This window comes from Pan troglodytes, chromosome 2 (genome assembly GCF_028858775.2).
Source record: "Pan troglodytes isolate AG18354 chromosome 2, NHGRI_mPanTro3-v2.0_pri, whole genome shotgun sequence".
Taxonomy (NCBI): domain Eukaryota; kingdom Metazoa; phylum Chordata; class Mammalia; order Primates; family Hominidae; genus Pan; species Pan troglodytes.
In genome coordinates this window covers 77,583,430-77,599,290 of record NC_086015.1, presented here as the reverse complement: position 1 = coordinate 77,599,290, position 15,861 = coordinate 77,583,430, and the positions used below count along the sequence as shown (strand labels likewise).

Below are 15,861 nucleotides of genomic sequence, written 5' to 3'. Positions count from 1 at the left end.
TCCATGGTAGTGAACAGGTCATGGTTAAATTCTGACACAGGCAACTACAGTGTTGCTTTGATTTATACAAGAGTTGCATTTCTTGAAATGTCCGTGTGTGTATATGTATATATGGCAAGACATACATGTGGCAAAATATACGTAACAGAATTTACCATTTTAACCATTTTAAGTGACAGTGCAGTGGCATAAACTACATTGATTTATGTTGCAGAACCAGTACCACCATCCATCTCCAGAACTTTTTCATCTTCCTCGACTGAAACTCTGCACTCACTAAATACTAACTCCCTCCCCACCTCAACTCCTAGAAACCACCATTCCACTTTCTGTCTCTAGGAATTTGATTTATAAACGGAATCATGTAGTATTTGCCTTTTGTGACTGGCTTATTTCAGTTAGCATAATGTCCTCAAGGTTCGTACATGTTGTAGCATGTTATAATTTTCTTCCTCTTTAAGGCTAAATAACATTCTGTTGTCTGTATTTACCACATTTTGTCCATTCATTCACCCAGTGATGGACACTTGGGTTGCTTCAACCTTTTGGTTGTCTTGAATAATGCTGCTGTGGACGTGGGTGTACAATGTGTGTACGTTTAAACTGCCAAAAACTCTGTTGTGTTTATATGTAAAACAGAGCTAGGTCTATGTTCAGGTAATTATAAAAAGCTTGTTATTTTATCTTCATGACTGTCTGGTGGGATATGTGATAGTTGTGCTGGAGGCAGAACCATTCTTCATTGCAGGAGATTCTTCGTGTCATCTCTGGCACATACCCCTATTGTTGTGATGGTGAAAAATGCCCCTGCAGATTGCTGAAATTCCCACTGGGGAGTGACAGGGACATCAGGGACAATCACTGAGGTAGAGGTTTGACTTATTCCAAAACCTTGAGATAGGAATTGAGTTGCTCAGGGACAGAGATGTCAACATCCCTTTCTTCCAGCTAGACTGCCTACATGATGTCCCCTATTTGGGTTCCCTACACGAGTGCTCCCAAGGCCTGATAAGAAAGCCTGAGCTGGCCTGTCCTTGGGCTGTGGCTGGGAATCTGGGGCCCCCTTAGATGAAGTGCCCTTCCAGCCCACATGGCTGCAGGGCCCATGCTGTCCCCTGGAATCCTGTGTGTCCATCTGCCCTGGGCTTGTTGGGCAGACTTTGGTCATACCTATTCCATCTCATATTTGGTACTAGGATTCAGCAAGTTCTGACTTACTCAGTATGGGCTTCTGATTTTTTTGTGACTTCCCTGCACTCCTCTTACCTGTGAGCTGTCCTGGTCCTTTTTACAACTTCTGACCCCACCTTTGATTGCATATACTTATTGCAGTTAGAAAACTAAATTTAATTTCTCCCTGATGTCTTTAATATTCATTCGAAACTGTAAATATCTCAGTGCCTTTTGTTTTTCTGCCTCTGAGCCTACTGTCTGAACTATATTTTAAAGACAATGCAAGGTTCCTATACTTTAATATCACCAGATTTCTTAAAGGAACTATGCTCATATTCTTTCAAATAGTTTGAGAACTTTGGAAAAATTTTCCCAGTGCCCAAAGTGTGGGTTATCCAACTGAGGCAGATTTCCTCATCCACAAACACACCACCTTTCTCTGTGGACTCTGGAGTCTACTTTAGGCCAATCTTACTCTACTGAAAGTTATTTAGGAGAAGGCAAAAATGTGAAAAATCACATAAGATCAATATTACCCTCAAAATTCTCTTAGGGAGGTGACACGTGGAGAACATACCATCTCTTCGTAAGTCCAGCCAGCTGGTTTTGCACAGCATTGGATCACCTCACTGTTTCTCAGTTGACTGTCATATGGAGTTTTTGGATTGTTCTGTGAATACCTCATGTGACAAAATGCTCACACTGAGAAAACACCGAGAAACTGAGGCCTACTAAGAAACCAGCAAATTCACTTTGAGGCATGTGCTGTTCAATATATTATTTCTCTCTTCATCTTTTTTTTTTTTTTGGTCATGGCTTGCCTATAAGTTAAACACTCCTCTGATGCAACTCCACTGAAATTCTTTCTCAAAGACTTGTAGAGGCCGTCCACATCTATATTTCTTGCCAGTCTTCAAGCCATATGGCTTGGAGAACCAAGCTCATTTTTGTGTTACAGGCTTGCCTTTGGTGATAAATGAGTCTGTGTAGCGATTGTGTGGGTTAAATGCTGTTCTGCTTTGAGCTAGCAATCTTGATTCCCTGGATCCAATGAAAGTGGGAGACTTAAGCCCTCTATTCCCAATAACCATTATTTCGTACAATCTTCTGTAAATATGCATTCATCTTGCAAGTGTTATGATTTGAAGACTCGAGGATATGATTACAGAAGCTGTGGAACCTCAAAGGCTTTTGTGTAAACCGGTCATTCTCTTTTTTTGTTTATTTTTGGTTTAGTTGGACTGTCATTGCTAACAAGGTTTGTTACAGGGTCAGCTAGAAAGGATTAGCAATGCTTTCCCTCCCAGAGTCAGGCTACTTGGTGGAACAAAGTGAGATTTCACTGCTTGTTATTATTAGGTGAGAAGATACTGTTCTGAGACCCACTAAAGTTGCAAAATGGAATGTGAATTAAGCTGGAGTATTTATTTAAAAATAAAGTAATAGAAGACTCCCCTTTAAAAAATGTTTGGTTTCGACATAATTTCAGACTTGTAGACTTGGATTTCTGTACACCGTTAACCCAGATTCCCCAAATATTAACATCGACTACATTTACTTTATTCTTTTCTTCCTCTACTCTTTATCACTAAATTCATCAGTGTGAACTTTTTAGGAATAAGACATTCTCATATGTAACAGTATGGTAATCTAAACCAGGAAATTCATGTTGGTACGAAACTGTTATCTAATCTTCAGAATTTATTCTGATCTTGCTAATGGTCCCTATGATGCCCTTTATAGCAAAATAAAACCACTGTCATGGGTTGTATTCCATTTTCATATTTATTTAGTTTCCTTTACTTTATAACAATTGCTCAGTTTTTGTCTTCCATACCATTGATATTTTTAAAGACTCCAAACCAGATCTTTTCTGGACTGTCCTTTAATTTCTGTTTGAAGTTTCCTCATGGATGGATCCAGGTCATACGTTTTGGGCAAGGATACCACAGAAGTGATAGCGTGTCCTTCTCAGTACATAATGACAGGTCTCACATGAGGTGAAGTTGTCCCTTTATGTTAACTTGAACCACTTGGTTAAAGTCGTATCTCTCTGTCTCCACTATAAAGTTACCATTTTCTTCTTTATAATCAATAGTTATCCTGTAGCTAGATGCTTTGAGGCTATGTCAATGTCTTGCTACTCCTCAAACTGTCACACACTGGTTTTATCATCCATTGACTGTGTTTGGTTGAATCTGTTATTGTGATGATTGACAAATGGTGATTTTTCTAACTCCAATCCTTCCACATTAGTTGACTTTCTACTATAAGAAGTAGTATTCCTTTTTCCCCTATTTAATCTGTTTATCTGTCTGTCTCTTCCTCTGTCAATATGGACTCATGAGTTTTTATAATTTGGTGGTCACATTATCCAAGTTTTGGCCCAATGGAGCTCTTTCAAGCTTTTAAGCTGTGTTATTTTGACATGTTCCCATCATGTTTTGAGCACTTTCCTACTTCCTGGCACAAGATACTCCAGGTTAATCTTCTGTCCTTGCTCCACTTCTGACATGTGCATTTTTTTCAAGGACCTCTAGCTTCATTTAGTGGAGAATAGTGTTTAGAAACCAAAATATGGGTGCTAGGGTGCTCATTATGATTGAGATTTCATTGCTTCTAGGCACCTTCAGCAGATAGAGCTAGAAAATGTAAATATGAAATATAAACACATGTACACATGCACCACGATAATAACATATACATCTGTCTTTCTGCATTCATCCATCTGTATATCTTGGAAACTATGCCTATATCAATACCTCTAATTTCAGTCCAAGTCAGTTTGTAATCCAGTTTGTAATTCCTAGAGGAGTCCTTTTTAAAATACTGATCCACGTGCTTTTTTCCTTTGAATTAAATCTGTGATCTTTGCTTAGATGTTATCAGTGAATTAAAAAACTATCAGTGAAAATTGTTTAAAGTGTTTTAATTTTTGGTTTGGTTTTGGAGAAAAAATATGCTGTAAACCAAATGATTTTGTAATTATATATTTTTTCATTTTCTTTCATTTCTTTGAGAAAGACTTGATATTTCTTGCTTAACTATACACAGGAAACTTATTTTGCTAAACACGCACAGATATGCATAATCCATTTTTGGTTAATGTTAGAAATAAACACATGAGGCTATACTCCTCTCCTTCACAGGGACTGATCCCCATTTACCATATTCAGCAGAGGAGTATGAAAAGTTTGATAGCAGTTATCCACTTAAGAAGTAAAACCTATTCATGTTATTTGAAATCTCTGTTTTCTTGGTTACCCAAATATTCTGTTTTGATTAAAGAAACTTGATATAATTCAAGCTGCGTTGAGAAGATTCTTTGTTAGCTGCAAAAGTAAGCAGATTTTAGAGATCAGTTATTAGTAATGGACTCCAACTCTCCGTTTCCAAAGGTAGAAGCTAGAGTTTCTTCTTATATATCAATTTCAGTATACATAACGACAATGACATCACCTTGGATTATGGTGTCAAAAAATTCTGAGGACGTTCCTGGATTGAGTGGAGATGAGCATTGTGATCATTTATTGATGTTTGTCATGGGCACATAAACAAGGAGAAGGGTGACTTTTTGCTGTATATTTGCTATCTCTGGATAGACTCACTTAAATGATGTTTTTGGAACTATTGCATTGTCATTTGGTAGTAATGACTGTCTTTTCACTAGCATAGCTGCACTCTCAATAAGTCAGTACATCTCCATCTTTTTAGTCTCCACTTGTAAAATAAAGTGAATATCATATTTTCCCCTCTCTTATTTCCCGATTTAGCCACTTTTATCACTTTTGCTTTACCTTAATAGTCTTTACTACAGCAACAGAAGACTCTAACACAGTTAGGTAAGACTTCTCTGAAATGCAGCTGATCTCCTTACTATTAGAAGGAACATGTTGAAATGGAAAGAACCATTAAGATTTAAATCAGGAGACCCAGGTTTAAGTCTCCACCCAGGTATTCACTCTGGTGTTGGGATTCTAAATGTTGAGTCTTCATCTCTAGAATGGGAGGAGTATTTACTGCTTGTCTTTCCTACCTGTCATGCTGTCTGGGTGGACCAAGGAAACAATGTAGGTAAAGGATTTTTGCAATTAAGTACAAAGGTGGAGAATTGTTATTTCAAGTTAAAATTTTTGTACAGGATACGAGAACTTAAAGCCAAATATAGAAGTTAACAAAAACTTTTCTGAGATCTGTTTTCTTCTTGTTTATGTATATCAGCAAGAATGTGGAGCTGCTATAGAATTATTGAGAAAATCTTAAACTATTTCATGGAGACATACTTTCCAGAATTAACAAGGTGACCAATTAAAAACAAATAGCCCCCCTTTAGTCCATGGTTGCCTTAAACAATATATTATGTATTAATTTCTTTCTAATGACTGTGCATAGCTTATTGTGTGGTATATGGGCTTTGTTATATTTATTACTGTCATTATTTTCCTTATTTTCCTATCAAAACTAGCCTTTCAGTGAATATCTTTCTAACATACATCACTTTATACTAGTCAGATAAATATAAAACTTAGGTGAAGAGTGGACAGTATGGAGTGCTACAACTCTTGCAGAATTTAGCTAGCAGGTTTTTCACTTTTTACTAGAAAAACCAGTAGAAACAAAAAAATAAAACATGGTATGATGCAATTTGTTTATTTTTAAGGCATTTATATTAGTCTTTGCAGGGGAAAAATGCTCTGAGCTAATGAACAGTTTATAGTTATTGTAGTTATTTTGTTTGATGGGATTAGGGGGAACTTTAAGTAAAGCCACGTTTCTGTAATGTTGGAGTTCTCCAAAGTGTGTGTGTGTGTGTGTGTGTGTGTGTGTGTGTGTGTGTATATATATTTATTTCAGTAAACAGTAAGAATTAAAAACTTGGTAATTTAAAAGTGTCTTTTGATTTTAAATATCACAAAGTGGATACCTGCTTATATATTTCCTTTTAAAAGTCACTTAACATTCTCATTTCTACCAGCTCATAGCATATGGCACCAGGTATGGAAACGCAGAGGCATCTGTCTCCTGCTGAAACCCTGCAGTCAGGATATTGGGTGCTTCTCTTTGGCAGAGTGTCTCTCCCATCCTCTGCCAGTGTTAGAGTTTACTTTGTATTGACATTATGTACTTTTTTGGGAGTTCTGACTCCACAGAAGTTTTAAATCTGTCCCTCAAAGTCTTCCTTTCATAAAAAGATTTAATTAGGTAATCCACAAAGCATTTTAAAATGAAGAATAAATTAGAAGTAACCAATGTCCGCATTAAATTCTTGAGTGAAGATTAGGTCAAAAAATTAAATCTTAGGTAATTTCCTGAGGACCATAAAACAAAACAACAAATTCTTGACAATAATACAGGTCAAATATATTTTATATTGTCATCTTTACGTGTGATATCTAGACACTTATCTTTAAATATGGGGGTTTTGAGAGCAGTAACCTTATCTGTTTTTTTTTTTTTAAGGAAGTTTTTGTCTTTTCATCTGTTGCTGTAACACAAAAAGAGCCAGATGCATTTTTATTCAATTTGGAAGGTGTGTTAGGGATGGGCTGACTTAAATGCTAATCTGTGAAGTATATGTAACATGAGCGAGCACTAGGGGAACGCTTCAAAGCAGTAGGCAGACATCATTGTTGAGCTAAACTAAGCACAGTGCCTATAGACCAGGGTGCTATGAACAGACGGAAAGAGTGTTGACAATCAGAAATTGTCAATGGTAATTGCAAATAGGAAGACGCAAGGGCAGAATGGCAGCTGCAAGCACTGATTTGCAATTATGCCACTTTCACTGGGAACTCTGAGTACTCCAGGGTGGGTAGCTGCTGCAGCTTGCTTTCTTCTAATGAGGATTAATGATTACTTTGAGCCTCACGGTGGAGAGCAGCTGGTATGGAATGAGTCTGCCATGCCAAGTGCCACAGTGCTCAGTGGAGACCTCTGGCTCTTACCCTGTTTAAATCTATTTTGATGACCACGTGAACTGCATAGAAACTGGGTCTCACCCCTTTTCTCCTGAGAGTGGCACTCCCCTCTGCCCTTTTGGCTCTTCTGATTCTCTTTATTTCCTTCTTTCATCACTTCCTTCTTTCCTGCTAACCCTAGTGGGTCATTTGACAGCTTTCAGGGATCAGGAGAACTCAAAGCCTAAGAGTGTTTGGTTTCCTAGGCACTCCCACACCCCTCAAAAAAAAAAAAAATGCAAGTCAGCATTAAAACGAACTAAATATGTTTATTTTTTATTTTTCAATATTTGGAGACACTCTAGGGTGGAGCAAAATTGATGCCAACAGTCTAATTTAAAAAGACAGGTTTTTTTTGTTCTTTTCATAGAATGATTGTTGCTAGGAAATGGATATATGTTTCCAGACATATTGATTTGAGGATCTGTTAGCCAGATAAATGCAACCCATATCCAAAAACTGGTTAGGTGTTGATTTTAAACATTGGGTAGGGGATGAATTATATAGCATGATCTGTATAATTGTTGTGACTTGTTAAAAAATCTTCATGTTGTGTGAGTTGTTAGGATAAGAGAGGATAACAGGGGAAGAGAAACCATTAGTAGACATATGTTCACTTGTTGGGTGTGCACTGAGTTCTGCCTAATATGAGATAGGTCAGGATACCCAGAGAACTAGGACATAATCAACTCCCTGGCTCTAGGGAGTTTACATGTGAGACCTATGTTTATAGGAAAATAACACCAAGTTAATTAGAAGGGCAGCCAGTATATGCAGAGGTTAAGAGCCAAGGACTCTGGAATCAGATCAACTTTTGAATTCTAGTTCTATCATTTGCTAGCTTCATGATCTTGGGGAAACTTCTTATCTCTGAGCATTGCTTTCTTCTGTAAAATGTGGATAAAGTTGCCATAATAAAGAAAATATTCTTTGTGTGTCTGAATACTGTAATTTTGGCCCCGGAATAAATGCTCACCAGGTGGTTAGCTATGCTGTGTTGTTTCCTGTGGGTCTTTAGAGGCTGGCTGGAGGAGGCTTCCAGCAAGCCAACACTTTGATGACGGCTATATGGCACAGTTTCATAAACCTGAAATTACAGTTGTGAGTAGACCATTTTAATTTGTTTTTTATTTCTTTTTGATATTAGTGAGCCTTTGTATCTGCATTAAGAGCTGCCACTTCCTAAGGCCATATAAATCAGAATAATTGATCAATCAGGAATAATTCTTAATTTACATCTTAGTGTGAACAACATGGTAATTCATTGCATATGTGCTGACATAAGAGTTCCAAAAATAAAGTCAAACAATTGTGTGTTCAATATCAGCTATTTTTAAAGTGCCAAAAACATTAAGATTTCTGTTTTTATATTGACTCACCAGTAATATTGGGATTTTCTTAAAATTAGGAACAGTTCATCTTTCTTTAGCAAAAATGTCCCTTAAAATTGAAATAGTTTAGTTTCTTTTTAGGGTAACTATTTATGTCTTGATATGAATGTAATACACCATTGTAGAAAAATTGAAAAATACAATAAGACATAAAGATGAATATAGAAACCCTTACTGATACTAAGTATTATCTTGACAGAATATCAGTTTGATCATTCAGGAATGCATATAATGGCTTCTGTGTTAGAATCTGATGGGGCATGGGAATTGCATAAGGATCACTAATATTTTCATTACTTGTTCTAAACTCTAGTTTAAATGAAGAGGGAGAACTTCAAGTAAAATAGGATTAAGTATGATTTTGTTGCAGCATTATTATTGGATTTCTGATGCTTTGTGTCATTCTTTGAAATATCTGAAAAAGTCAGTGTGCTTGTAAGAAACATGAGTGAGATAATATTAACGTATGAGGGGGACTTGGAATAGAATTGCTGGTGATACAGGAATTTGTAGAAGCAAGAGAATCAAGCAAGAAAAAATATTTCATCATTTTTATTGAAAGCTTGAAACTTTTTAATACTCTCAACAGAGCAACATCTTAATTTTACAAGGTAAATTTGAAAACTAGAAAAAAGAACTACTTTCTTTTTAGATGATGGTACCAAAGTTGTTGACGTTTATTATTTCTCCATTCAAATGCCCAAGTTAGCATCTTAGTACCTAGAGGACTAATTCCCTCTGGTATGTGAACCAGTAGAGAGAGACCTAACCAGAGGAAGGACACTAAGTGCCAAGTTAGACGGAATTGTTTTCTCAGAGAATTGTTACCTAAACCTTGGTATTTGCATTTTAATGAAGTTCCAGAAAACACTTTAACTTTTATTAGCTACAGTCTTTTAATCTGCGTTTTTTCTTTTTTCATTCTCTTTCTTTTTTTTTTTTTTTTTTGAGACAGAGTCTTGCTTTGTCACCCAGGCTGGAGTGCAGTGGTGCGATCTCAGCTCACCATAACCTCTGCTTCCCCGGTTCAAGCGATTCTTGCGCCTCAGCCCCCCAAGTAGCTGGGATTACAGGTGCCCGTCACCACACTCAACTAATTTTTGTATTTTTGGTAGAGATGGGGTTTCACCATGTTTTCCAGGAGGGTCTTGAACTTTTGACCTCAAGTGATCCACCTGCCTTGGCCTCCCAAAGTGTTGGGATTACATGCGTGAGCCACTGAGCCCAGCTAATCTGCGTTTTGACAAATAATATTTTTCAGATTGCTTAGCATTAAAGAGCTTGTAAAATATATATGAATATGTATGACTCTATATGAATATATATATAAATCTGAACATTTATGCCTGAACACAAGCACTTTGTTGGCTTCACATTAGTAACTCATGAGATTTTGCCTTCATTTTGTGTAAGTCACTTGAAGACCCAAGACAAATTGGATGAAGTTTTAAGCTGTTTTGTATATAGTCTGTGTTTAATAATCTTCATTTATACTTTGTAAGAAATGAAAGGAGAATCCTTTGGGCAGATGGTATTATGTAAAGTGGTGACAAGGAAATCTTTATTTTGATGCAGGGACTTAATTACTTGTGAAGCCTATTTATAGGTAAGTTTAGGTTGATTTGCTTGATAGACTTAGTAAATCTTACAAGTGAAATTCAGAGATTCTCATCTATTAAACTTAGCAGATTTAACAGAACATACAGGGAGTTACACTGATTCAGAGGGAAAAGGACAAGGAAGGAAATTGCTATTTCTATTTAAATAACATTTTTCTTTTCTCCTTTAGTTTGTTTGAAAGTTAAGCCGATAACAAGTGTTCGTTGCTTTTTGTCATGATCGGAATATTAAAGGATTCAGTAATAAGAGCCATTTGTGGCCTTTTGTAATAATCCATCCCAGTTCTAGGTGATCTTTTAAAACTTAAAATAGTAGAGATAGATGAGAGAAATTCAATGTTCTTCCTTTCATTCTGAGTCAGCTTCTTCCAGTCTTGATTAAGCATGTTGCTTGTGACAAATACAAACCAAAAGTGTCCCAGCTACTTGGGAGGCTGAGGCAGGAGAATGGCGTGAACCCAGGAGGCGGAGCTTGCAGTGAGCAGAGGTTGCACCACTGCACTCCAGCCTGGGGGACAGAACGAGACTCCGTCTCAAAAAAAAAAGAATCATATCTTCTGGGAGGATGGCCATTAAACTGTTTTATGAATATTCAAGAGAGGAAATCAGTCCTTCTGATATATCACAGGGCAGTGGAAAGAGTCCCCCTTCATCGGAGAAAAATCAGAGTGAGGGATAGTCAGTGAAGCCTGTTTAGCATTTTGCATCGATCATCAAACCTAAACAAGTGTTTCTCAGACTTGAGTCAGTCATACACCACCTGCTCAGTCTTTGCTATATATGTGCCACCTGTTTTGCTAAATGCTCAACATTATTCTTAAAGCAACATTCTTTTAACTTTATTTTAAAAAGAAACTGTGTGTCATGACTGTAAATGGAAAGTCATTGTCATGTGTTGTAAATAGAAGATAAGAGTAAAAATAAACACTGAACATGTAGAGGTAGTCAATTTAAGCTAGACAGCTGAAAACTCTGGTCTTTGAGCCTTGCTTTCTCTTTGTCTAAGAGCAAAACTAATTAGTGGGAGTAGAAGTCAGGACAGTGGTGGGAAACAGGCCTGAGGAGGGCTTTTGAGGGTGCTGGTCCCATTCTGCTCCTGATCTGGGCAGTGGTTCAGGAGCATGTTCACCTGTGGAAATACACCAAGATGTACACTTAGGATGAGTTCACTTTCTTTATGTTACATTTGGATAAACTTTATTTTTAAAAGTGGTGTTACCTGTTTACAATAGTAAAGATGTGGAACCAACCCAAATGCCCATCAACGATAGCCTGGACAAAGAAAATGTGGTACATATACACCATGGAATACTATGCAGCCATAAAAAGGAATGAGATCATGTCCTTTGCAGGGATGTGGATGAAGCTGGAAGCCATCATCCTCAGCAAACTAACACAGGAACAGAAAACCAAACACTGCACGTTCTCGCTCGTGAGTAGGAGTTGAATATTGAGAACACATGGACACAGAGAGGAACAGCACACACCAGGGCCTGTTGAGGGGTGGAGGGTGAGGGGAGGGAACTTAGAGGACAGGTCAACAGGTGCAGCAAACCACCATGGCACACATATACCTATGAAACAGCCTGCATGTTCTGCACATGTATCCCTGTTTGGTTTTTTTTTTTAGAAGAGATAAATTTTTTTAAAACAACAAGTAGTGTTAACAAACATTTTTGCCTCAGATTGACTCTGTGCTCTAGATGTAAGCAGATGGGTTAGAGATTGACAATGGAGTGACTTGGATAACTTGGGTTAGAGATTGACAGTGGAATGACATCATGTCATTCAAGGTCGTTTTAATGGCAGAGCCCAGGGTCACCTAAAATAAAGTGAAGTGCTCCCTGACTTCAGCATGCCCAGGGCTGTCGTGTACCAGTCTAAGCTAAACTCTTCATGTGGCTGCTTTGGTTTGGTTGGTTGAGGAAAGAACGAGTCCTTGGAGATTAGAATCCACTATAGAGAGGAAGAATTCTTTCACTGCTAAAACTTCAGAGGCAGGAAGATAAATATTAATGTTACTGACCAGAAATTGGGGAATCCCTCTTTGATAAACAAACTTTTGTTTGTTTTTATACAATTCTGAAAAACTATACTATCTTTATACATTTGTAGCTATTTACTGTATGTACATTTGTCCGTCGTGCGGCCTAAGCATAGATGTAAGTTTGACTCAAACAGCAACTCATTCTACACTGTTCTTTGAAAGAGTATTCTGCAAACTTTTTTGGTACTGACCTACAGTAAGAAATACATTTTATATGTGACCCAGTGCAGCACTCACAAATGTAAGTGGGCCTGGGATGTACGTATAAAAATGGAAAAAAGTTTCATGCGAGATATTTACCCATACTGCATACAGTGTAGTCTGGCATTGGTATTTTATTCTTTTTCTTTTAATGCCATTTGCCACTCACTACATTGATTTCATGGCTCACTAAAGGGCAGTGGCCCACAGTTTGAAAACATTCTGCTTTGGAGGATAGGGCTGTGCCTTCGTGTTAACAGCAGATGTCTTTCTGATATTGTACCCTGTGGTCTGTTGGATCTGCTCATGGCAAAACTAAATCAAACCTGTTGCAAAAACAATGGAGTCAAATTTGATATTAGACTATATTTGTAAAAATAATCTCCTCTTCCTGTCACCTTTCCACTTATGAACTTCTTATTTGAGGCAAAGTTCATGGGCCCTGCACTCCATCAGCAGTTGGATGGCATTAACTGGTGGTCGTTTGCATCATCATAGACTTACCACAAAGGGACATAGCTCCAGCCTTTGGAGGCATAACTCATTTTTAAGTGTGTAGCTTTGGTGTGCAGGGTAATTTCATCTCCAGTTGAGGAGATTTGTATCAGCTTGATGTTTGATGGGGATGCTTTGTGTGGCATGTGTGGTGATTGCCTGCACTCTGGATTCTGGTAGGAAGGTAGTAAGTTACACCTAAACAGGCCTCTGAATCCAGCATCTCTGAGACCCCCCCGGTGAAGTGTCCCTGTGAGGTTTGCAGTTTGTTAGGAAAAGATCAAGGAAGGCCCTGCTTGAGTGTAAGCTCTTGAGAGCAGGGACACATTGATTGTGCTCTGCACACCGCATATTCTCAGTACTAGCACCATGCCTGGTACAGAGTATTCAATCAGTAAATGTGTGTTGCCTGACTCCGAAATAGATGTACAAGTCACACAATCAACTTCTGAGGGTAAAACTGCAGGCAGTCTAACATTAGAAGTATTCAGGGCAGGTGACAGTATGTCATGAGGCCTTGGGGACATTTGATACTTCGACAACACCTCCTGCAGACAGGTGGAATCTGCCAGCTGTCCATACAGGAATAGCAGCGGGTTAAAATAGATATCTCTCCCAGTGCCAGGAGGAATTTAGGAGTAAAGAGTTCCTTTATTTAGAAGCAGGGGAATGAATGGGGTTGCCAGAGAGAAATCGTGAGGAATCCCTGATTTTGCTCTTTTTAAAAAATATAAATATAATGGTATCATAAGAAAATTAGGAGTTTAATTTTTGGTATGCCACATTGGGTTTTGTAAAATCTGAACTTTAAAAATCTGCATTTATGAATTCCAGTATTTGTATTTCAAGTAAACCTTTTTCTTAGTCCTGTTTAACAATAAGACTTAGGAAATTGTGTTATTTCTGGTTAACTGGTTCCATGCAAGACAGTGTAAGTTTCCTTTAGCAGTTGTGCTTTTTGCTTATGAAGGTGCCAGCTTTGCCACCATTTTTGGAAAATATTTAACATTGGTCACCTTTGTCCTGTCTTCCTTCAATGACTTGGATCTTATCTGCCTGTCAAAACCCGTTTTGGCAACATAAAATCAGTAGCAACTAAGTTCTGGAAGATGCCTTTGCTGACACCTATTTTGAGTGTGCCATTTCTTCGATGGAAGTTTAGTCACTGTTGTTGTCACAGAATTTCCATCCATCTTCCAGGAAATAATTGCTTTGCCACAGCTGCTTAATTAAACTGAATTCTCAGTGAAGCAATAAAACACAGTGGAACTTTCTGAGGGTTTCTGGGGGTGTGGGGGTGCGGCAAAGGGGTGGATGCAAATGAGGGCATTAAGCAAAGGCCTTGAGAAAGGTCTTCATGGCTTCCTACCACCAGGCCACAACCTTGCTTTGATGAAGAAGATGATGTTTAAAGCCTATTGTAGTAAACAGATTTACTTTACCTTTTTATTGTTAGCTATCTGCCAAAATGTTGATTTGTGTTCTGTGCTGAACTAGTGAGAAAATGTGACAAGCTGAAAATAGAGGAATATTCTCATAGAATGAAAATTATGCTGAACACAATGTAAATCTTAATATAAATGAAGAGACCAAATAGAAACTTCCTAATAGACATTTCTGATCTGTTTTTCTAATATCATTTGCTAAGAAACTTTAAAACTTGAATTCCTAAACTTTAAAATGGTAAAACTAAGGGCAGCTATCTTAGTTTTTGCTTTAAACACTCAGCCAAGAAAGGAAACTAAAATTGTTTAGAGTTAGTGGGGCATCTGCTTATGTGTTTATATGCCAGCCAATTTAAAGCTGAAATGTTATCTCTTCAAAGTGGAGGCAGCCTGGACTCACATTAAAATAGTTTATTTTGAAAAAAAAATTTTTTTAAAGATTTCTAAAGGAGTAAAGGAGAAGATAAAACCAGTGCAGTTTCTTTGTCCTTTTGGAGTGTTAGATGGCAGAAGTCATTCAAATGGACGTTTTTAGTGGGTGATATCCCAATTACAAAAGTTAAAAAGATAGTGATAAGCTCTCTGCATACTTAGCTGCTTATGTCAAAATATATTGGTAATTTTGAGTGCATTTAATGTAGCATTTTGCTTAGCTTGGTATTCTAACAAGAATGAACATATTAACGATAGAATGCAACATAGCTTTTGTATTTAGAGAGACTGCCATGGAATGCTGTTAAGGACATACCATAGTAATACTAGAATCTAAATCAGAACACTAGAGGAATCAAAATAACTGTTACAAGTGACTTTAAAACAAACAAAAAACTAGGTAGTTTTATTAAATTTAATTAATATTTTCTCTGTTTTCTAAATCAGCTTTTATTTTCTTATCCACAATGCATATGCATACACACACACACACACACACACACACACACACACACACACACACCATTAAATGAAGCACCACTTAACTTGTGCTGGAAATGTAGCCACTTAGTTGGACAAAACTTGTTTTTAGCACTCAAGTTCAACTCCAAAGTGAAAGGGTCTGTCTGTCATTATCCTGTTTCCTGGATGGAAGTGGTTATTCTTCTCTATTGATCATTTTTTTTCCTTTCCTTCCTAACTTAACCCCTGTGCCACCTAAAGTTCAGTAGCAATCTTGGAAGATGCTCCTGTAACAAGGATGCCAGATTCTGCTCATTAAGAGCATTGAAGTAAAAGTCGCAAGTTATAAATGGCCTGCTTTTTTTTTTCCTTTTTTTTTTCCTCCCCTCATTTACCACACTAGACAGAGGGAATGTCCTGGCCTTGTCAGAGAGAGAAGAGAACTGCCCTGGCATTGGAAGGGAAAGCATAAAGCTAATTGTTGGTGGCTTCATGTTACAGACCACCTAGGAGACAAAGTTAGAACTTGACATCATTTAGACCTTATTTAAGGAAACTAAAATGCCATTTTCATTTAATTTAGGGAATACTGAAAGTGGTGGTAGACACCTTGCTGAATGTCTCTGGAGATTGGAAATA

The 15,861-nt window shown here is 37.5% G+C and overlaps 1 protein-coding gene and 1 non-coding gene across 3 annotated transcripts in view; both read left to right on the top strand.

The window, feature by feature from the left end:
• The window catches only part of PDZRN3 (PDZ domain containing ring finger 3), a 245,759-nt gene that overhangs the window by 25,217 nt on the left and 204,681 nt on the right, over positions 1-15,861 (top strand). The window lies entirely within an intron of this gene.
• On the top strand, positions 5,722-5,784 carry LOC112208803 (U7 small nuclear RNA). Its single transcript, XR_002943361.1, has one exon. It is a non-coding gene; the product is annotated as a U7 small nuclear RNA (small nuclear RNA).